The 23,332-nt window shown below is 46.9% G+C and overlaps 1 protein-coding gene across 1 annotated transcript in view; it reads right to left on the reverse strand.

The window, feature by feature from the left end:
- Window positions 1-23,332, reverse strand: part of SLC17A7 (solute carrier family 17 member 7) — a 58,047-nt gene that overhangs the window by 33,238 nt on the left and 1,477 nt on the right. The gene's annotated exons all lie outside the window — the stretch shown is intronic.

The raw sequence follows: 23,332 nt of genomic DNA on the forward strand, positions 1-23,332 counted from the left end.
ACTAAACAGCAAAACTGTTTCCTTTAGTTTTGCTATCCAGGCAGGAGGGATGTACAGTGGTACCTCGGGTTAAGAACTTAATTCGTTCCGGAGGTCAGTTCTTAACCTGAAACTGTTCTTAACCTGAGGTACCACTTTAGCTAATGGGGCCTCCCACTGCCACCCCGCGATTTCTGTTCTCAGCCTGAAGCAAAGTTCTTAACCCGAGGTACTATTTCTGGGTTAGCGGAGTCTGTAACCTGAAGTGTCTGTAACCCGAGGTACCACTGTACTATAAATCCCAGTGTCTTGGGGAAGCCACCAGACCAGCGCCATTTGCTTTAGGCCGCAGCAGTTCTCAACCTGTGGGTCCCCAGATGTTGTTGGACTACAACTCCCATCATCCCTGAGCTCTGGCCTTGCTAGCTAGGGGTGATGGGAGTTGTAGTTCAACAACATCTGGGGACCCACAGGCTGAGAAAGGCTGCTTTAGGGGAAGGACTGTAGCTCACTGGTAGAGCATCTGCTTTGCATGAAAAATGTCCTGGGTTCAATCCCTGGCACCTCCAGATTAGGCTGGGAGAGACTCTCTGTCTGAAGCCTTGGAGAGCTGCTTCCAGTCAGAGCCAATAAGGAGCTAGATGGACCCAATGTTCCATCAGTCATTGTCTGGCCTAGGGCCAGATCTCCCATTGCCCTTGACGGTTGCCTATGCTGGTTGGGGCCAATGGGAGTTGGAGTCCAGCAACATCTGGAGAGAAACCCAGGTGTGTAATTCCTGTCCTCGTGGATTTGCCCAAGAACCCTGGGAACTGTAGATTACTGCAAACGGAACTACGACACCCGACAACCTTAAACTACAGCTCCCAGGATTCTGTTGGGGAAATAATGCACTTTAATTGGGCCTTAGATGCTTGGTGTGTGCACCACCATTCAGCTAACCCCTGCGGATTCGCATCGACAGGAGCAACAGGGACGTGCACGGCCTCCCTGCGTGGCTGTCTTATCTTGCTGGTATTTTTGTCCTCCCTCTCCTCCTTTCGCAGTGTTAACGGAACAGGTGTCAAAAATGGCACCTTGTCAGTTTTTGTGTGTGCAGGGAAGTTCCAAAATAGAATGTGGAGACGAGGAGGTTGCAGAACAAGGGAGGCACGTCTCTCTTCCTACACTTCCCTGCCCTGCCCTGAACCTTTTCCCTTTGCAACACAGCACCCCCTACAGAACACTTTGTGTCCTGCTCCTTGCGGAACAGGGACCAGAAGACAAAACCTGGTGCGATTCTGAGCACGTCCCTGCATGCGTGTGAGAGAAAGAAAGAAAGAGAGAGAGAGAGAGAGAGAGAGAGAGAGAGAGAGAGAGAGAGAGAGATTGTTGGCATTGGATAAGAAGGCAGCGGGGAACATATGGAGGTAGCTTTAAAGCTCAGCACTTCTGTACAGCAGCCAAAGCCTCTTCTCCCAGCCTCCCCCTCCTCCTCCGTCACCTTGCTCATGAAATATGCAGCAAGGAAGCCGAGAATAACACATGCGCAAACACACACAGGCATCCGGGCACACGCAGTTCCCCCCTTCCTAGAAGCATCCTGCTCACAAGCTGTCACTGGCAGGCGTTTTACACACGCACGCATGCATGCGCGCACACAGAGGACTCGGAAATTTGGGCAACATCTATGATCTATATTTGTTGGGCGGGGCGGGGGGAGAAAGTCAAAGAGTAAGTGATGTGCCAGCAAAAGGAGATGGAGAATCAGCCACGACCCTGAATAGCAACATCAGTGCTGAGCAACGTGTGCCTGACCGCAAGAGCATGGTGCTTATGTTTTTTTGGGGAAGGAGGCCATAGCCCAGTGAGCAGAGCATCTTGTTTTGCATGCAGAAGACCTCAGGTTCAATCTCTGGGGTCTCTGCCGACAGGGCTGGGAAACTGGGAGTGATGCTTCAGAACTCTCCAGCACGGACTGGCAATGGTGCGCCGGGATTTCAGGCGAAATGCTACCTATGAAACCCTGAAAGAGACACTGCCAATCAGTACAGATGATACTCAGCTAGATGGACCAATAGTCTGACTGGGTATAAGGCACCTGGGACATGGAGAGAGGGCCTTTAGACTCTGGACCTAATCATCTTAAAGGGGACCCCTCCCCCTCTTTAGAGGGCATTGTGTATTACCGTATTTTTCGCTCTATAAGAATCACCAGACCATAAGACGCACCTAGTTTTTGGAGGAGGAAAACAAGAAAAAAAATTATTCTGAATCCCAGAAGCCAGAACAGCAAGAGGGATCGCTGTGCAGTGAAAGCAGCAGCCCCTCTTGCTGTTCTGGCTTCTGGGATAGCTGCGCAGCCTGCATTCGCTCCATAAGACACACACACATTTCCCCTTACTTTTTAAGAGGGGAAAAGTGAGTCTTATAGACCAAAAAATACGGTACTTAAAAACGTGGTAAGTTGGCCCTGCTAAACTCAGGGCCACCATAGCTAGCTAGCAGGGACAGTCAGTGAAGCATGAGAACTCTTAATCTTAGGGTTCTGGGTTTGAGCCCCACACTGATTCCTGTGTTGCAGGGGTGGGACTAGGCAACCCTCGTGGTCACTTCCAACCCTACAATTCTATTATTCTATGTTTCTCTTATCATTCTGCTGCATGGAGTCTTGGGCATCTGCAACAAAGTCCCCACCCTGATGGTGCCTCTGATCATAGAGTTAGAAAATGACCAACTACCGTTAGTTTTCCATTTAAAATCTGAAGCTCAGACTGTGTGTGACTTGCCTTTTCCACTCCTCTGGGAGATAAGGGGACAGGGATTTGTAGCCTGCAGCAGCAGCAACCTGAACCTGTGTTGGGGGGGGGGATTAACTCCTGTGTTTAATTCCCTACCGGGAAGGTCACTGCACAGCGGGGAGGTTCAAAGGGTGGGGGGTCTGAAAGCCGCAAGGATCCCCTTCCAAGAAGCAGTCAAACCTTAGATTCGACACCTGGCAATGAGGGCAGAGAAAGGCAACAAAAAGAAGGGGTGATGGGCATATATATGGGTTCTGACAATAGCTCAGTGACAGAGCAACTGCCTTGCATGCAGAAGGTCCCTAGTTCAATCCCCGCCATCTCCAGGTAGGGCTGGAAAAGATTCCTCGCCTGAAACCCTGGAGAGATGCTGTCAGCCAGTGTAGAAAATACTGGGCTAGATGGGCTTGCGATCTCACTCTGAATATGACAGCTTCCTTAGGCTGTAATTACAGAGCTGTCCATTTTTTCCATATTATATTTTTTAGAGAGAGAGGGCTGCCATGTAGAAGTTTAAGCTTTGCCCAAAATGGCATCTCCATGCCGGGGAGGAAGCCACGCCTTGTGAATTTCTGCCAGCCACATGTTTCTTAACTGTCCCAGTGTGCTGGAGTGGTTGAGAGTGCTGGGCTAGGACCAGGGAGGCCCAGGTATGAAGCCACGCTCAGCCATGGAGACCACAGGGTGAGCTTAGGCAAGGCACTCGCAGGGTTGTTGTGAGGCTAGTGGTGTGGGATGTGAAACACAAGAGCAGTCAAGTACAACATTCCTAGAGTGAACATGTTTACACATGGGGAGGAATGTTTGTCCAGCCAGCAGGTAAACTTCCTGTTTCCTTCTGGGCTGGGACAGACTTCTTCTGCATGTGACTAGAGGTGGGCGTGGCCTCACCTGTGCAGGTAACGACAAAAGCACAGGGCAGGGCAACTATCTCTCTCTCTCTTTGTCTACATGCATCGAAGAAGCAACATCTGCTTAGCCAAAGATGCCCTCGTGGCTTCCAGCCAAGAGAGGAGAAAGGGGCTGTCTTCTTATGGGATAGTTTCCAAGTGTATGTTACTTTTCTAAGCTAAGTCTGCCTTCTGGGATCCAATTGTGAACAGAATGTGAGTAAACTCTTTTTATACTTTTATAGAAGATTATGTCGTGTCTTATCTTTTAGGAGGGAATAAGGGGAAAACACCAGAACAGTTATTATAGAGGCTTTAGCGAGCCTGAGCAAATGTATCCGCTGAGTTTAAAAAGGGGAATGTTACTCTGCTAAATTGTGAACTTGTTAACACAAGTTGGAAAGGCTATAATCAGACAATATATCCTCTCCTGCATCCCTGAACATTCCCACAAGTGGCAGGTGACACAAAGGAGTGCAGAGCCTCCCCCAACACATCAATGCGACTGCATGGCCCCACCTTGCTTCTCCCCTGCCCCATCCCTGTCCAGGTAAGCAGCAGTTCCTGCCATGCCACACACACGGCTACTGGACCAGATGCAGCCCTGCTCAGCTTCAGCAAGAAGAGGGATGCAGCATGGGCCCTATGGCCACAAGAAGAACCCTGATGCATAGAGGCAAAGGTTCATTCCTGTCAAGTTCTTGCAGTTGGCCAACCAGGTGTCTAGGGATGGTCTGCAAGCAGGACCTGAGGGCAGCAGCAACTCTCCTCACTGGTGACACCCAGCGACTGGCATTCAAAGAAATACTGGCTTTGACAGTGGAGGCGGAACAGAGTCACAGTGGCCAGCAGCCTTATGTCCAGCTAGCAGACCTGCCTCTATTCCCTCCTGACGACCCTTTCACTTGGGACCCCTGGAGTCCTGCTTGCCTCAATGTAGAATGGGGAGATATATAGGTGGGATGTCTCGGTTGTGACGACAGTGGCTCAGCTCTGTCCGCAGAGCACGAGACTCTTAATATTGGGGTTGTGGGTTTGAGCCCCACGTTGGGCAAAAGATTCCTGCATTTGCAGGGGGTTGGCCTAGAGGTGACCCTCATGGTCCCTTCCAACTCTATGATTCTATGAGTGGAAATCAGAAATCAGCACACCTCTGACACACAACAGGGGGGAGTTTTCACCTCCTGCCCCACTTATGAGCTTCCCAGGAGCATCTCGTTGGCCGCTGTGTAAAGTCGGGTGCTGGAGGAAATGCACCTTTGGTCTGAGCAGGTAGGGCTCTGGATATATTCTGCAACTCTCTTGAAAGAGGTGTACATTCGCAAGTTCAACCTGAGTTTACAGCAGGTTACAAGGCATTTTTAATGCATTTTTTTTACCGTTTTGCTAGGGGAAGCCAGTGCAAGGACTCCTGCTAGAGCAGCAGGCCTTTCTCCCCTTTCTCCCCCCCCCCCATATGCCTCCCCCAAATTCACTATAAGGGGGACAGGAGACCCCCCAAAAAACAGTGTGGGGTGGGAGAGGAGAAGGGAGATCTTACTGCCAGGCAAGCAGAAATGGTTGCAGTCTCCTTAGCACTACCTTGAATTCCCACCCAGAGTTTTCGCTTCTTTAGTTGGCCAGCTTGTCGGCTTGCTCTGAATTTGACTTTTGGACATTTCAAATCATCTTGCTGCAGAAGCACGGCTTTAGGAACACTGCTCAAGAAACTGAAAACCTTCGGTCTAGTTTAACTAACCAGGCAAATCGGGTCAAGAATCAGTGGGCTTCATTCCATACTTGATGGAATCAGATTTTATCCTGTGAGCCACCCTGAGATCTTATGTTGAAGGGTGGTATATAAATCAAATAAATAAACTTGGCATGCAGAAAGTACCCAGGTCTCTTGGTATCTCCAGCTAAAGGGGCAAGGGGGATGTCAAAGACCCTTAGTGGAGCTCCTGGAAAGCCACTGCTAGTACGAACAGGGCAGGGATGGGGAACCTCCAGCCCAGTGGTCAACGGTGGCCTAGGAGAATTTTCAGTCTGCTCTTTGCACTCCCCCCCCCCCCAGGCGATCTCATCTCCCCAGCCAATGCCCCTTTACCAACCTCAGGGGCTTTTGCCTGGTTGGAATTAGTTTTTGAACCCAGAACATGCATGCTTCTCGCATGCTTGGATGGAGGACAGAGAGGGGTGCCGGTGAACATGTGTTGAGATGAGCCTCCTTTGCCAATCCACATGTGTTGCCCTGCCCACTTCTGCCCACCCCTGGCATGTGGCCTCTGGAAGGTTGCCCAGAAGGAAACATGGCCCTCAGGCTGAGCTAGTTTTCTCCACACCTGGAGCAGACGACAGATAGTCTGCCCTGGTGTGTGAGGCAGCTCCCTGTGTTCCTTAGTTAGGTGGCAACTCTTCTCTGGGTTTCCTGTCATAGGACCATGTGAAGCAGCCATCTGTGCTGGTCAGCAACTGCACCTGCTCTTGAGATCTTCAGGGAAAGGCATTTCCTGAGCTCTGCTCCCTGACATGTCCTGGTGGCATCTCTGAAACCAGGACCTTCTGCGTAGACAGGACAGAACTACGACCCCACACAATGGTTTCTCAACTCTCTTAGCTTCCCTGAGGTCCATCACTCCACCATTCCCAGCTCTCGTCCTTCATACCACCGTCCTGCAAATCGCACTCAAACTCCCATGATCCCACAGGAAGCCTTAGCTGCCAAGCTAAGCTTCCCTCCCAGGAACAGTGTAGCCATTCAACATGCAGTCACAGAAAGCTTTTCCCCAGAGCAGTTGGAATGTGCCCAAGGGTTCCGTGTGTTGTCTCAGCGGACCGGCCAATGGCTGAGCATCTGGGAGATTCCGGGTGTTCAGGTAGGCAATGGGCAGGTCACATACATTAACCCTTTGGCCGGAGCATCCGTTGCTCCAAAGGCAACCATTGTTTTCAGTTCAGAGCGAGTCCGAGGCATCGCGACGTAATGGCTTCTAGCGAAGGTGCGCTGGCTGGGAGACGCAAGCGCCTTGTCTCGCAACCTTTCCTGTCATGCTGAGCAACAAAGGTGGCCAGGGACCGCAGGAATGCGCACGTGGGATGCCTTTTAAACCTGCTCCAGGCCATCTTGAATAATTCATGCCCCTCTAGCACTCAGTGCTTCCTCCTCCATCTATATTTCATGTAATTAAAACTTTGCTTGTGCTTTCTCTGCCCCCCCCTCGCTGCTTCCTTAAAAAAATTATTTTTAACATTGCCTTGCATTTGGGTCTCCTAGGTTCTTTTTGCATGGGGACGAGTGTCTTGGGGGCAGTGGTGACAGAAGAAACATATCCACTGGGCCCTACTTATAAACATCCCAAGGGCATCTCTTGGCCACTGTTGGACAGAGAGTCATGAACAAGCTGGAGCTTTGGTCTGATCCAGCATGGGGTATGTAGGTGAGGAGAAGCTTGCAAACACTGAGTGACGACACCAAAGGAGCAGTAGTGACATTGGCCACATCTCCTTGTAAGAATTCAAGCTTAGAATTGAAGATCAAGCTTGCCAAGGAGTCAGCTGCCAATCAACTGAGACTAGCTCTGGAAAGCAGATAAAGTCCCTACCAGAGTAGAATGGCAGACCAAGTTGATGGATTATGCCAAAATGGCTAAAATGACCAGAAGAATCAGAAATCAGGAAGACCAAATTTTTAATAAGGAATGGGGAAATTTTATAACTTAAAGACCATTGTAGACAGTTAAAATCGTCAGTAGGATTGGAGTATCACTTGTAGTTTAATGGTGAATTTTGCATACAATGGAGAAGTAAAATATTTTGATTATAATAAAAGATGCAGGAGGAAATGATTAACAGTGGGACCCACAAAGGGGAGGAGGGAAGTCTAAGAGATACCTTGGAATCTTGTTTTTACGTTGTATGTTGGATATGTGACTGTAAAGTTTTAATCTGAAAAACCAAATAAATAAATTTTAAAAAAGAAAAGAGAGACTAGCTCTGTCCAACAGGTCAGAAAGAGAAATGCTTAACCATCAACTAATTTATCATTAAAAATGGCATATGTATAGGTTTCTGTTTTTATTCTACTGCATAGACCTGGCCAAAGCCAGAAGGAAGAACAGCCTCTGAGCATGCCTAAAGTGCAGTATGCCTCTGAAGGCAGTATGGCTCTCAATGCCAGTTGATGGGAATCACAGGCGGGGAGAGTAATCTTGCGTTGAGGTCCTGCTTGTGGTCTTCCAAAGAGAGATCTGGGATGGCTACTGTGAGAACAGGACGCTGGACTAGATGGGCCTTTGGCCTGACCCAGCAGGGGTCTTCTGACCTTCTGCTGTGCTTCAAATGGGCCACTCAGATATTGTGAATTTGGCAACCGCATCATTGTTGTTTTGATCTTATTGTGTTTTCCAACTTCAGTGGGAGGGAAAATACAGGTTGGCATTTTGAGGCCAACAATGTCACACAGACCTGCATATACGAATAGCACCAATCCCACAACATACAATCGCGTGAAAGGGCCTTAACTGGCTAACGTTGGCATCTGTGACTCTAAATAACAGCTCACTGCTTTCAATGGATGGAGTGACAAAGTGATGTGCTGAAACAAATGTCAGAAAGACTCTGGGGCCTGTGAATTTGGCACAGTACTGAGGTTTCATTGCTTTGCAACTTAACAGCAAGGGGGAAAATTCTTGCCTTTTTCTGTCTCCTGCAAATTTGGATATCCAAAACAAAATATGTTGTGTTTTGAAATGGTGACAGATTAATTTGAACTCTGTTATTGCATTAAATTCTAGATAATTTGCAAAATTTGATTTGAACCCTGATTCGAACAGTCACACAGAGAGAGACGCAAACACACACAGGGGATTCAGAAGACCAGGAACCTTCTATAAGCACATTGCAGAACGTGGATGGGGAAGCAGTGACCCTCTGGACATTGATGGACTACAACTCCCAACATCCCTGACCATTGGCCATGCTGCCTAAAGCTGATGGGAATTGTAGTCCACGAACACCCAGAGGACCATGGGTTCCCCATCCATGGTATAGTGAAAGTGGATAAAGCTTTTTCTCCCCTCCTTCCCATCTCATCACAGGATAACTCTGTGAAACTGATTGGCGAACATACTAAATATACTTCTCACACAACATATGGCTGATTTGCAGCTGCGTGATATGGCTGTGGGAATTAGCTTAGATGGCTCTAAAAGCAAAGAGGGATAGGCTACAAGAATTTATAGAAGGCCTGGCCAATCCAGAGGCTTCTTCTTATCACCTGCCAATCACAGTATCTGTTATTCTATATCCCTATTCTCTTCTGTTCCTAAAACAGGACTCTGAAGCCTGGGCATCCATAGCCTCAGAATGCATGGTTCCCTCCAGATGTTGTTGGAGTACAGCTTCCACCATCCCTGACTATTGGCCATTCTCGCAGGGGATTCTGGGAGTTGTAGTCCCGCATGATGAGGAAGGGAACCCTGTGGACTACCCTTGAGTTATGTTATAGCCCAGAGTCCCTGACAGTTGTGTCACTTGCTAAGGTGGAATTCTGACAGTTATATCTGGCCTGTACCATTTCACCCAGGTGGAGGGAGGGAGGCGAGCTTTTTGATATCTCTGCACGCAATACAATTAACGTTTGATTCAATCAATCTCCTTACAGTTTCACCACCTTACAGTCTACTTCCTACCTTGCTTTCATTGTGGCACACTTATCTAGGTAGAGTCTCTTTCTTGAAGCATCTTAGCTGATGTTATTGGCAGTTTACTTAAGAATTAAATTTATATACCACCCTTCATCAAAAAAATCTCAGGGCGATTCACAGAATAAAATCAAGATGAACTTTGCAAAAGCTGAGGTGCTGTAGCAAACCAAAGCTCCTTGAAAATTCTCCTCTCTGAGGCCACCAGGATAACTGCAATAATAATGGCCAGAGTGGAGCTACTGGATCCTAACACCAAACTTTGAAAAGCGCTCCTTTGCAAATTTAGATAAGCTTTGACTGGAACTGAGCTGCTAGGCCATATTAGAGCACCTCCGATTAGGGTGGACAAGACTAGCGAGAGCTGAGCTGCTACCGCACAAATCCACTATTCTTTCAAGAGATTCTCTGCAAGTTAATTGAAATAAGCGAGATAAGCTTGGCAAGCAGCCAGCTGCATGTCAATTAAGATGAGAACTCACGAACAGCGAGAAACAAAAGAAGCCTTAAAATCTACTGTTAGGCATCAACAGATGGCAATAGGATAACAATTTTGCTTTTTGTTGCGCATGTGTATCTTTAGGAATGTGGTGTGCTAATAATATTAAAATGCCCACACTAGTGCTATGATCTTGGCTCTCTGGTTGGGTGAAAGGGTGGAGATAAGAGCCTTAAGAGGCGCACTGGGAAGCAGCCACGACACACCCACGTATAAAAGACGTATGGTGGGACATTGGCGGGGAGGGCTGCATCTCAGTAGCAGAGTGTCTGCTTTGCGTGCAGAAGGTCCCAGGTTTGATCCCTGGCATCTCCAGCTAGGGCTGGGACAGATCTCCTGGCCAAAAACCTGGAGAGCCACTGCCAGGCAGCGTAGAGACCATGGAGCAAGTACAAGGCAGCTTCCTAAAAGGCAGTGGGATAAGACAAGAGTCGGGCCCTGCACAGATGATAAACTTTTGAGGCTCTGCAGAGATAGCAAAACTAGGGCGGTTTGGGAGTGCTTCCCCCTTGCAATGGTCCAGTGCATCTTGAGAGCCATACTATAGATAATGGGGGGAAACATATGGGGAAAGTGTCTTCTTCCTGGAGGTGTGGCCTGGCAGAAGCCTGTTGATTCTCGTCTTGATCTCCATTCTCCACTACTTCCCCCCCAAACAATTCCATGGAAGGGTTTGTGGAATGGATGGGATGGATCATCATAAGTTTCACCCTCTGCCTGGCCTAGTCAATTTCACTCCCTGAGAAACAGGAAGTGGGCATGATCACGAGAGCAAGAGGCACAAGGATGCCTTTTTTCCTCCTCCACCCCTTGCTATGTAAGGCTATTGTTATGGTGTCGGTAACAGGGAAGATGCTCTGCAGAAATTTTCATCAGCGTACACAGCTCCAGAGGCGGAGCTAGATGCTCTGGCACCCAGAGCAGGGGCGGGGCGAGCGTCCCAGGGTGATGGGGGGGGCGATGTCACACCCCCTCAGGGATGACACCCAGGGCAGGCCGTTCCTACTGCACCCCCTTCCTCCACCAATGCCCAGCTCCTGACTTACTTTAATCTCAAATGCATCATTCCTGCAGTGGCGCCTTCCCTGTGGAACTCCCTTGACTCCCTTCAGATGTCAAGGAGATAAAAACTACATAACTTTTAGAAGACATCTGAAGGCAGCCCTGTATCGGGAAGTTTTTAATATTTGATGTTTTATTATGTTTCAATATATGCTGTAAGCCATCCAGAGTGGCTGTGGAAACCCAGCCAGATGGGCGGGGTGTAAATAAAATTATTATTAAATCACTGGGTGGTTGAAATCACTGAGTGGTGGGAACCCAGTGAGGGAAAATGCTTTGAATATTGATCTGGTGCCTCAAAAATCCTCCCTCCTTAGGATTTCTACTTTGCTTTTCTACCTAAAATATAATCTGAGCAGCTAGCTGGGAACACTTAATGTCGGCAATGTCTCCTCAATCCCACCCAGCCAATTGAGCAAATTTCAGGACTAAATTGTCACAATCCAGGCCTGAGTCTATTCCACAAGCTGAAATTCAACACCATTGCTTTTTAAAGCTAGGGCAGGTTTCTAGCCAATTAAGGGTGTGTAAAGAGTGAAAACATAATAGGTAAAAGGTAAAGGACCCCTGGATGGTTAAGTCCAGTCAAAGGCGACTATGGGGTTGTGGCGCTTAACTCACTTTCAGGCCAAGGGAGTCGGTGTTTGTCCACAGACAGCCTTCTGAGTTATGTGGTCAGCACGACTAAACTGCTTCTGGTGCAACAGAACACTGTGACGGAAGCCAGAGCGCATGGAAACGCCATTTCCCTTCCCGCCACAGTGGTACCTATTTTTCTACTTGCACTGGCATGCTTTCAAACTGCTAGGTTGGCAGGAGCTGGGACAGAGCAACGGGAGCTCACCCCGTTGCGGGGATTCAAACCGCCGACCTTCTGATCGGCAAGCCGAAGAAGCTCAGTGGTTTAGACCACAGAGCCACCAGCATCCTAAGAACATAATAAAAGCCCATAGGTCTAGCCATTCCAGCATTGTGCTTTCCTCACAGTGGCTCATCAGATGCCCCACCAAAGCCCGTAAGCTTGAGACAAGAGCCCTAGCACTCTTCCAGTGCTGCTCTCTAGTAACTGGTCTTTGGTCAGACAGACAGGAGGGTGAGCAGAGGCAGGGGTGTGTGTGTGTGTGGAATTGAAGGGAAATTAGGAAGTTCAGGTAAGGAGACAGAAGGTAAGGCAAATCAGGACAATGGTAGTGCCTCAAGTTTCCTTCAGCAGGGTGAGGAGGGCAGATTGGCAGTCAGTCTAATGACTATAACAATATCTATTTGATATCATAAGATTAAAAAGTGTGAATGCTCAAGCGATGAATGAATGAACAGTTTTAACAACAAGTATACACAACCTTCATTACCCAATTCGAACCACTGCAGGTTCCTTGGCAGCAGGTGTATTTGTTGAATGAATGATGCAACCTAAGTTTTGCTTGTTGATGGTGCAATGGCCATGTGACCTACAGTACTTTACAAAGGACAGTCCACCTGATCCCTTATATCTGTGTCCAATCGCTGAGGTCTTGGGGAGAGTCACTGTTAGTGGTCCCCTATGGCTTGGATGCAAAGCTCGCATCCACCTGGAGTCATGAGTTTAGTACTGTGGACCCAATTTTTTGGAACTTCTTCCTAGTTGAGGTCAGGCAAGCCCCTTTTCCTGCTGAACTTTTGACACCGACTGAAAGCACCTTTTTATTTCAGCAGGCATTTTAACTGAAGTTTGATTTTGTAGTTTTTATAGAATATGATATCTAAGAAGTATATAAATTGCATAAGTAAATAAACATGTGCAAATTCCATGCAAATATCTGTCCTCTTTTCTCACCTCTTCTTTTGGTGAAGCATTCCCACCCCCCTTTCTCTCTTTCTTACATGCACACGATGTGTGTCCTGGGGTGTGTGTGCATCCAGGAATAATAATAATAATAATAATAATAATAATAATAATAATAATAATAATAATAATAATAAAAATTTATTGTACCATGCCTATCTGGCTGGGTCTCCCCAGCCACTCTGGGCGGCTTCTAAAGTACATTAAAATGTCACACAATAAAAACTTCCCTGAACAGGGCTGCCTTCTGAGGTAGCAAGAGTAGGCCCACAGCATCTGAAGGGCCACATGTAAAGGAGTGGAGGGCCACGCACAGCCCCTAAGCTGCGGTTTTCCCAAATTCCCAGGCTCCTTTGGCAGCTGCATGACAAGTAATACAGTCACAAAACAGGCTCAGCGGTGCAATATTTTGTATGTCTACTCGGCAGGGTACTTACTCTCTTGTAAGCACATTTATAATTGCAGCACATGTTTGTCAATAGGGAAGCCTTTGGTTCACTTATTATTAAACAAGGAAGCGGCATTCTTTCATTCTTTTTCCCCTACTTAGATAAGTGATTATCACAATAAGATGCCCTGAGAACAAGAACTGCTGATTTAGGCCCCACTTAACTTAAATCATGTAACAGGTCCATCTGCCAAAGGCTAATTGTGTGGGCTTATACATCTGAGAATGTGCAGCCTTTTCCCACATGCTAAAATGTCTCAGTCATAGCTGAGAACCTGACAGGGTGAATTTCCCCACATTTCCCCACTGTGTGTGTGTGTGTGTGTGTGTGTGTGTGTGTGTGTGTGTTTTAATTCTGTTTTGTTCTTCAGGTACAGCACTGGCAACTGAACTTCTATCCACTGAATGCACAACCCCCCCCCTCTCTCTCTCACACACACACACACATCCAGAGACAGTCACATTATATAAGGGTTAGAGTATTGGGGGCGGGAAAGCCAAACAGCATCTATGAAAAGATTTTATGCCGGATGCTAGGCGGAGGATTAGCTCTGGGGCCAGCTGTCTTATTCTCTGCAAACGCACACAAAATGTTACAGCCGTCGGCCGGCTCCAGAGAAAAAGGGAGCTGGTAAATGAGTGATACAGCTTCGATTCTCCCTCTATTACAGGCGTTGAGGGTGCTGAGATATATTTGGCTGAAGTCAACTTGGAAACTCCGTTTTTGACTGTGACAGAGCCATAACTCTGGGCTGGATGGGTGGAAGGCGAGATTGGGAGGTAGTATGGGCAGGTGGGTGAACTAGACGAACAGATGACTGGGGAAATATCAGGATCCACACAAAACTGCAGTTCCCAGAGTTCTTTGGCCACTGGTACTGATTGATGTAGGGTTGATATCACCCTTTTGCACTAGATTGGGAAAGGTGTTGGTCTGGGGAGCACTAAGAGTGGAAGAAGGACCTTTGGGGAAAGTCTGGCCTAAATGACCCACAACACCAGGATGAAAGGCATGTAAGACAAGAATGAATGCCAGGAAAAGGGGAAGAGGAAAGGAAACAAGGTTTTAACACCTTGGCTTCAGCGGAGAGAGTTAGTCACACACTGCAGTGCTGCTGAAATCAACAGCAGAATTAGATCCTGATTTCATATCCCGTTTTGTTGGGAGCCATCAAAACCACCCTTTCCTCATTCAGGTGTCTTGGGAAATTGTGGTTTAACAAAACAGGATATAAGCACTGAAACTGGCTGCATGAAAGGCGGAGGGAGTATATGGGTACACTGCTCAATCTTTGCCCAATAAGCCATGGTTTATTGGACCAAGATTTTTTACATTTGAACTGAGCCTATGCATTGCTTATTTTCTCCAGTTAGGGGGCTTTATAGATATATGTGTCTGTGTATGTATCATAGTCTGCTGTGAATTTCATAAGTAGGTGGTAGCAGCAAAAGTTAGAAGGAGAGAATGGGAAGGAAAAGGAGACAGTGGGCAGAAAGAGGATGGCCACAGATGGATGGGTGGTTAGTTGTAATGGGAGTTATAAAGAGACAAAGTGGGTGGATGATGTATGGATAACAAACTGACAGATAGTGATGTATTAGGACCAGGTTCTTAAATGCAAGGACCTCACTTGATTTATCTGCATTTTATGACTGGCAGGTGAATGTGTGAACTAATTCCTATGTGTGTGTGGTGATGTGTTACTTCTGTTGCTGCGGATAGATCTGTGATTGCCTATTCACACATGCAAGTCATCTGTGATGACAGCAGTCATCTTATTATATATATAAAGGTAAAGGTACCCCTGACCATTAGGTCCAGTCGCAGATGACTCTGGGGCTGCGTGCTCATCTCGCTCTATAGGCTGGGGGAGCTGGCGTTTGTCCTCAGACAGCTTCCAGGTCATGGGGCCAGCATGACTAAGCCGCTTCCAGCGAACCAGAGCAATGCACAGAAACGCCGTTTACCTTCCCGCCAGAGTGGTACCTATTTATCTACTTGCACTTTGATGTGCTTTCGAACTGCTAGGTTGGCAGGAGCAGGGACCGAGCAATGGGAGCTCGCCCCGTCGCGGGGAGTTGGACTGCCGACCTTCCTATTAGCAAGCCCTAGGCTCTGTGGTTTAGACTACAGCGCCACTCATGTCCCTTATTATATATATATATATATATGCACTATATATATATATATATATATATATATATATATATATATATTTGCTTTCGTAGATTTTCACGGGTATAGGAATGCAGGTTTTGGTGTCCTCGGGTGTCTTCCCGTGTAAAAGTTGGGGTGTCTAGGCGACGTTTCGACGAGGTCTCACTCGTCATCTTCAGGCTGGTGCTTTCGGCTTCTTGTTACTGGAACAGAGCAGGGTCTCAGTGTTTGAGTTCCTATAAATACTGTTGAGGTGTGGTGTATAGCCTCCAATGTTCTGGGCCGAGAGGAAGTTCCCAGGCTAGTGTGCCTTTTCTTCTTTTGTTCCTTAATTGTTTGAGGGATATCTTGAGTGATTTCTTGAGTGATATCCTGAGTACCACTTAGGTGGGTCATTAGGTGTGGATTAGTTGCTAAAGCCTTTGTGTCTTGACCTCTTGAACTTTGTGAAGAGTTTTTCTGAGAAGATGGTTGTACTGCATTTTGTTGTGCTCTGGCTTGGCTTCGTGTATAGGGGCGAGCTGTGGTTTTGTGGCCTGTGTAGGGATTGCAGGGGGGTGCAGCATCCGGAGGTGCCACCATGGTTTGGCTACTGGATGGTGTCTGTAATTTATCTGTGGAGAGGGTCTGGGTTTGGGTCTGGTGTGGTTGATTGGTGATGGCGTTCTGTGTGCCTCTGGATCTGGTGTCAGTTTTTGTGGGGAGGGCTAATTTCCAGATGTCTGGCAAGCGGGATGTGTCGTCTCGCTTGTTCATGTTGTGAGGGTGTTTCTCTATCTCGATGGCTTCCATGATTATTCTCTTGTGGTGATGTTCCATGTTAGAGAGCAATTTGGAATCTGCAAAATTAATTTCGTGTCCTGTTTCTTTCATGTGTTGGAAAAGAGAGGAAGTTTTTTCTTCTTTTTTGACGGCATTCTTGTGTTCTGCGATACGTGCATTTATTCGTCTGTTTGTTTGTCCAATGTACGTATCGCAGAACACAAGAATGCCGTCAAAAAAGAAGAAAAAACTTCCTCTCTTTTCCAACACATGAAAGAAACAGGACACGAAATTAATTTTGCAGATTCCAAATTGCTCTCTAACATGGAACATCACCACAAGAGAATAATCATGGAAGCCATCGAGATAGAGAAACACCCTCACAACATGAACAAGCGTGACGACACATCCCGCTTGCCAGACATCTGGAAATTAGCCCTCCCCACAAAAACTGACACCAGATCCAGAGGCACACAGAACGCCATCACCAATCAACCACACCAGACCCAAACCCAGACCCTCTCCACAGATAAATTACAGACACCATCCAGTAGCCAAACCATGGTGGCACCTCCGGATGCTGCACCCCCCTGCAATCCCTACACAGGCCACAAAACCACAGCTCGCCCCTATACACGAAGCCAAGCCAGAGCACAACAAAATGCAGTACAACCATCTTCTCAGAAAAACTCTTCACAAAGTTCAAGAGGTCAAGACACAAAGGCTTTAGCAACTAATCCACACCTAATGACCCACCTAAGTGGTACTCAGGATATCACTCAAGAAATCACTCAAGATATCCCTCAAACAATTAAGGAACAAAAGAAGAAAAGGCACACTAGCCTGGGAACTTCCTCTCGGCCCAGAACATTGGAGGCTATACACCACACCTCAACAGTATTTATAGGAACTCAAACACTGAGACCCTGCTCTGTTCCAGTAACAAGAAGCCGAAAGCACCAGCCTGAAGATGACGAGTGAGACCTCGTCGAAACGTCGCCTAGACACCCCAACTTTTACACGGGAAGACACCCGAGGACACCCAAACCTGCATATATATATATATATATATATATATATATATATGCACGTCTTAATCAGGCCTTGATGTGTAGCAATTATGGTGCAGAAATAAACAATGGGATAGATATCTGGAAAGTGCTGAAGACTTGAGTGGGGGGGTGTAGGAGACAGGCTTCATTTTCTTTCTGCACTCATTGGGCCATGGGAACCACAGTTTACTGGGACATCCAAATCTGGCAAACCATGGTTACCACTCACCATTTTTGCCTCCAAAACCAGCAATGGCTTCTGACTCTGCTTTGGAATCAAACTATGATTAGGGAATATATGTAAAGAGAAAGTAAAGGGAGCCGCAGGAGAACAGATTTATTATTTTTAATTTCATTTATTTCCGACCTTTCCTCCAAGGAGATCTGAGTAGCATACAAAGACCCCACTAAGCATTTTATCCTCGCCACAGCCCTGGGCGACAGGATGGGCTGAGAGAAAGACTAGGCCAAGTGTTAACCCATTAAGAATCAGCGCTGAGTGAGGATTTGAACTTGGACCTCTCCACCGCAGGCCAATGCTCTTGCCTCATGAACAAATGGATAAGGAAATGTTATAGGTGATGGAGACTCAGGAGTTTGAGTTTATACCGACAAAGTTCATGGGAAGAGTGTGGGGAGCTCATCCTTTTGTATGAAAGAAATTAGAATTAAACATCAAACTCTGTATTGCCTTGTCATTCCAGACTGGTGACATAAATACGCCCCCAGTTAATGAAAAAGTCCCCTTTCCCCCTCTGCCACTGTGTGCACTGAGGATCAGGTTAGCAGAAAATGCACTCGAAAACTGTTGTAACAACCTTCAGGCTTTTGAATCTGTCCCTTTCTCCACCTCACCCCCCAGCCTTGGCTTTCAAAGACAGGGCAGCTTTGACTGTCTAGGGGCACCCATTTCACACACAAAATTTGTCTTGCTGCTTTGTTAGCTTTGGGAAATGATTTGCTGTTAGTCAGGATGTCATTGCTGGTGCAGGATGAGGGTGTCTTGAACCTTAACACAGGAATTGTGCCTGTCTGGGTCACTCACACCAAAGTCCATCTGCCCAGCAGGGATTTCTTTGAGTCTGCAATTTTTAAAGATAACACACCTGAACTGCACTTCCCAGACTAGTGACTTTGATAAGAATTAGGGATGGGCAAATCAGTGTATAACAGTTTCTCTCTTTTTCTCCCCAGTCCTAAGTCCAGTTCTGCTCATTTCTGGAACAGTTTTTGTGTGTGTGTTTAATCAGTCCTTATAAAAATTAATGATCATTTTTGGCTTAATTTTTCCTAATATGCACATTGTTGTTATATTCTCTCTCCCCCTCCCCATAAACACATTTTTGCAAAGTGTTTTGAAAGTTATTTTATACACACTTTCCCCTAGTATATGCATTTTTGAAAAACGTAATACTTGGCTGAAGAACTGCATAGTGTTTTTATTTCATTTTTTAAGAGCAAATTTTGAAGGCAGGCTGCATTTCTGTTTTGGTATTGTTTTGGAAAGCACAGAACCATTAAGTCCACCTTTAAATGCAAACTCTACCACCCCAGTCAGAATGCGTTTATCCCCTCCCTCTTGAATTCATCTGATTATTGACTCAAAGATGCCCACCAGTACCCCAAAATGCATGTTTTAGAGGAGAATCTATCTATTTTCCCTAAAGCAGGCAGGATCACACTGTCTGCTTCAGAGCTGTGTGGTGGGCTTGGGCTCCCCGCTTTCCTAAATGACCCCACCTCCTTGCCACCATCAGCTCTGCCTGTTGATTTATTCTCCCGTAAGCCCAATTGGCGTCATTGTCCACAAGGAGCAGGGAAGACAAGCAAAGGCAGGCTGCTACGCTTTCGCCTTGCTCGTGCCCCGCTTGCAAGTGAGTAGGCAGCTACAGCAGGCAAAAGGATCAGGGCCATGGAGAGGAGCTGGGGAGACCCTGCTGGGGTGTGGGCCTTGGGAGATGGCCCCAAATCCCAATCCCAGGTTCCAGGGGGCAGGGGAGACGGTCCTTAAGGCACCAGCATATAGAGAACACATATTCCTGGTTATTATGAGGTCACCATTAATGAAAGGAACAGTGCTGAAGAATGAATGTGCTTCCTGAAAGTTCCCTTTAAGAGGCCACGAGAGAGCAATGCAATAAAACTTGCATGAAATACACAGACAGCCTCATTGCATCTCCCTGATGAAATGCAGATCACCCGACGTCACACCTAGATTAAAATTTAGCAGAGCTACCAGGGGCAGTGTGTGTGTGTGTGTGTGTGTGTGTGTGTGTGTGTGTGTGTGTGTGTGTGAAATAAAGTTGCTTTGGGGGCACATGTGGCTCATTGGCCACCTCTGATCCAACTCCTCCTCCTGATTTATGAATCAAACCCATCTAAAGTAATCCGGCTGAAATATTAGCCTGGCCATTTCTCAAAGACTCCCAGGGTTGACAATGTCATGTGTTTCTAAGCCATCCTTTCCCCTTTCCAGTGGGTGCCACCACCCTTAGAGTATGGATGCTCATCTTGGAATGTCCTACCTGAACCTCATCCTTTTAGACTTACTTCCCACTCAAGTGAGCATTCATAGGCTTGGTCCTCAAAAGACCTGCCTCCCAAGTTGCAGGCTGCAAAGTGAAGGGGGCTTGGGACGATTTGGCGGGATGAGGCGGAAGTCACAGCCAAAGCCAGAGGTTCTCCAAGCAGCTGCTGGCCATTGGCAGATGTCACTTCCTAAACACCCACCCAAAGTCCCCAGAATGATGTTCTGTAATGACACTGATGGGAGCTTCCAGGAACTAATGATGGTCACCAGTGGAAGGTGTCATTCTGCCCCTCGAAAAAGGAGCTCCCCTTAAGCTGACCCTACGCCCTCAAGTAACGTAGAAATTTTGGAAGAGGAACCACAAGGCCACGGTGACGAATTTCCACCCAACTTTGGGACCAGTTTACTTGCAGGATCACCTCACCCCATACTGGGCCCACTAAACCACATTGATCTGCAGAACCGGCACTTCTATAAGTACTACTTAATACTTGCTTCATGCCTGTAAAAAACTGAACATTTTGTGTGGCACCACTACACTTTGGAACTTGCTGTTGACATTGGGCTGGTGATTTCACTGTGCTCTTTTCAGCAGCTGCTTAAAAACAAATTTGTTTGGGCAAGTCTGTAGAATGCTGAACTGTTTTCTTCTTCTTTTTTAAGCTACTGTTGATTTTCATCACCTTTTGAAATATTTTAATACTTGTTTTAACAACAGCTTTCAATGTTTTATTTTCTATTGCTGTAAATCATCTAGAGGGTTGTTTCTTTTTTACAATCAAGTAGTATATAATTTTCTTCAACAAACGAAATAAAAACCCACCTAACCCCACCCTTAAATTGACGGAGGGCTAATTGCCCTCCTCCTCTTCCATCAGTCCAAATTTGAGTTGAAAGTTATGATAATGTTTGGCTTAATTCTGCACCGGGCTCAATTCTATGTAAATCAGTCTGCTTAGAGGACCACAAAACATCCAGCCTAATTCTGTGGGTAGCTGTTTCTGACTAAGGGCACTTCTACACCAGGGATTTAAATGCAGAATTCCCACTCTTTGCCCTGCGAAAAAGTGAGGGGAAATTGGCATGGCGGAAGATGGCAGTACTTGATGAGGCATGGAAAGTGGTTTTAGCTGTCAGTAGGAGAACAAGGAATGGGCAGGTCTAAAGACCCTCAGCTTGGAAGTACCATTGCAGTGAGACCTTATGACCCCCATCCTACACACTGCCTTTCTAACAGACATTTTATAAAGGGATTATATACAATGTAGGTGGAGAACCTTATAGCCGGGGGCCAAATGTGGCCCTCTATCTGGATTCTCTCGAGTCCTCACTGTCTCGCTGGCCAAGCATCACACCCCAAGAGTTTTTGCCTAGTTGGAATGTGCCCCTGAACTCTGATCATGCCTCTTGCTTGTCGAGACGGAGGGCAAGTGAGGGTCATGTGAGTGCGTGTAGAAACTGGCCTACTGTGCAAAGGCAATATTTGCATGCGTTGCTCCACCCGCATCTGTCTCTGGCCCCGCCCACCACCTGGCCCTTGGAAGGTTGCCCAGAAGGGAATGTGGCCCTGAAGTGGAAAAGAGTTTCATATCCCTGATGTGCAGGGACCGAACCAGCCCTTAAAAACATCCAAATGCAATCCGAATTCTGCAGGATGAAAAGCCAGATTCTGCCATCCAAATGGATTGTGAAAAATAAACCCTTAATTTTGCATAATTAAGGCTGATTCCAAATTCAACTCTGCTGCCATAAGGTCTAGAAACCTTTGGATCTAGGCAAGTCAATTGAACAACTTTGGGGTTTTCCTAAAAAATATGGCAGCCCTAGTTATAGAATTTCCCTATTAGAAACATGCTTTATAAATGCTTCTGATGTCCCCAGGCATCCACATTTGGGGGAAGGACGTTCCATTGCATCTGCACAGTTATCCATCTCAGCCAAACACGTCAAGAGCCACAGAATATATGTGAGTAAATATATTTATATATAGGGAGAGAGAGGCAAGAGAGATCTCCGCGTAGCCACTTATAACTCTGGTGAATATTTTATGAAGTTCTGCTATGACGGTGCATATTTCGAACTGGAACTCATGCCAGTTATGTAAAGCAATTTTGCTATGGCCGCCAACCTTTGCTTCCGTCTCCAAGGTGGGCTGCGAATTTTAATTTATTATTATTTTCCCTGCTTGGCTTAACTTTTTTTTTTTTTTTAAAGAAAGCAACCATCCTCTAGCTGCATCAATCAGGACCTTGCGTGACCTCTCTGAGCCCTGGAGAGTTTTGGTTTGACAGAAACCTGGGAGGAGGAGGAGGAGGAGGAGGAGGAGGAGGGTTGGTGAAATGGCAAGCCCCATTGCCCCTTCCTTATTGAAAAGTTTGCTTCTTCAGTTGGCCCTGTTCCAAGTATCTAGACCCTACTGATCCCTAAATTAGGGTTGTGTTGAGCCATGGTGGGTCTGGTTGCCCCGAGCCTTAAGGATCCACAGCTCATCTTGCTCAACTCCTGAAGGATTCCTCGCTTGCTCTCCTTTCCACCAGCTCCATTTCCCCACCCTGGAGAAACTGGCAACCTCTCCGAACTCAACCCCCGGTAGGCTTAAGGAGATAATATGGGTTTGATACATTCATAATCGCCACTGCTCTCTCCCGCCCACCTCCTATCTGACTGTTTTTAAGCCCATTCAGGGGCTGCTCTCCTCTCCTCTCTATTATTTCCCCTGTGCTGGTGGAGGAGAGATCAAATTTAATCAAGGGGAAAAAGAACACGGAGCATTCAGCCCGGCAAAATAAATAAATAAACCTAGATACATTGGGGAGTTGTGTGCGTTGTGGGGTTGGCGGGGGAGATTACCGCACGGGAGGGGGGGTGGGCAGATGAATGGATGAAGGTTAAAAATAGAAATTTGTTTCCCTCCTCTTGTTTTTATTGCATTCACCTCTTTCTCCAACCCCCCCCCCCCACCACTCCCTGCCTTCCTGATGACCCAACATGCAATGGTTAGTAAGAGTTAAGTGTTAAGTGGTGACATGGTAAAGCCAAAAGTGCCAGGGAGGGAGGAGAGAGGGTGGTTTTTTTTTTATGCAATTGGTAAGGCCAAAGCAATAGCAACAAAAATTTGTTTTGCACATGTGGTTCAAGCAAACAAGCAGAACAGGATGATGCAAAAGACACCCAAATGCCCAGGTTTGCAGCAGAGAGAGAGAGAGAGAGAGAGAGAGAGAGAGAGAGAGAGAGAGAGAGAGAGGGACTCCATCTGGCTAAAAGCAAGGGAAGAGAGTTTTAAAAATAAACTGGATGGAAGGTGGATTGGTGGAGAGGGAGGGGTGAACAGGGCTGTGGTGGAGATGATGTACGTGCAGGACAAAAGTTGCGAGGAAAAGGAAGAGGTATGTTGAGGGAGAGAGCTTGTGGAAGTGTCAGAAAAGATAATAAGGCTGCGCACACAGCATACATTCAAAGCACACTAAAACACACTTGCCCCACCCAAAGAATCCCGAAGTTTACTCCTTGTGGAGCTACAATTCCTAGGACCCTTAACATGCTACAGTTCCCAGGATTTGTGGGAGAGGGGGAAAGAACTGCACTTTAAACATTTGCTGTGTCTGCAGCTGGAAAGTGGGCCTGTGACAATAGGGTGTGACCCTCAAGACTGTATGTGGCATATTCTCT

The sequence above is a fragment of the Podarcis muralis genome, chromosome 13 (assembly GCF_964188315.1).
Source record: "Podarcis muralis chromosome 13, rPodMur119.hap1.1, whole genome shotgun sequence".
Classification (NCBI taxonomy): Eukaryota; Metazoa; Chordata; class Lepidosauria; order Squamata; family Lacertidae; genus Podarcis; species Podarcis muralis.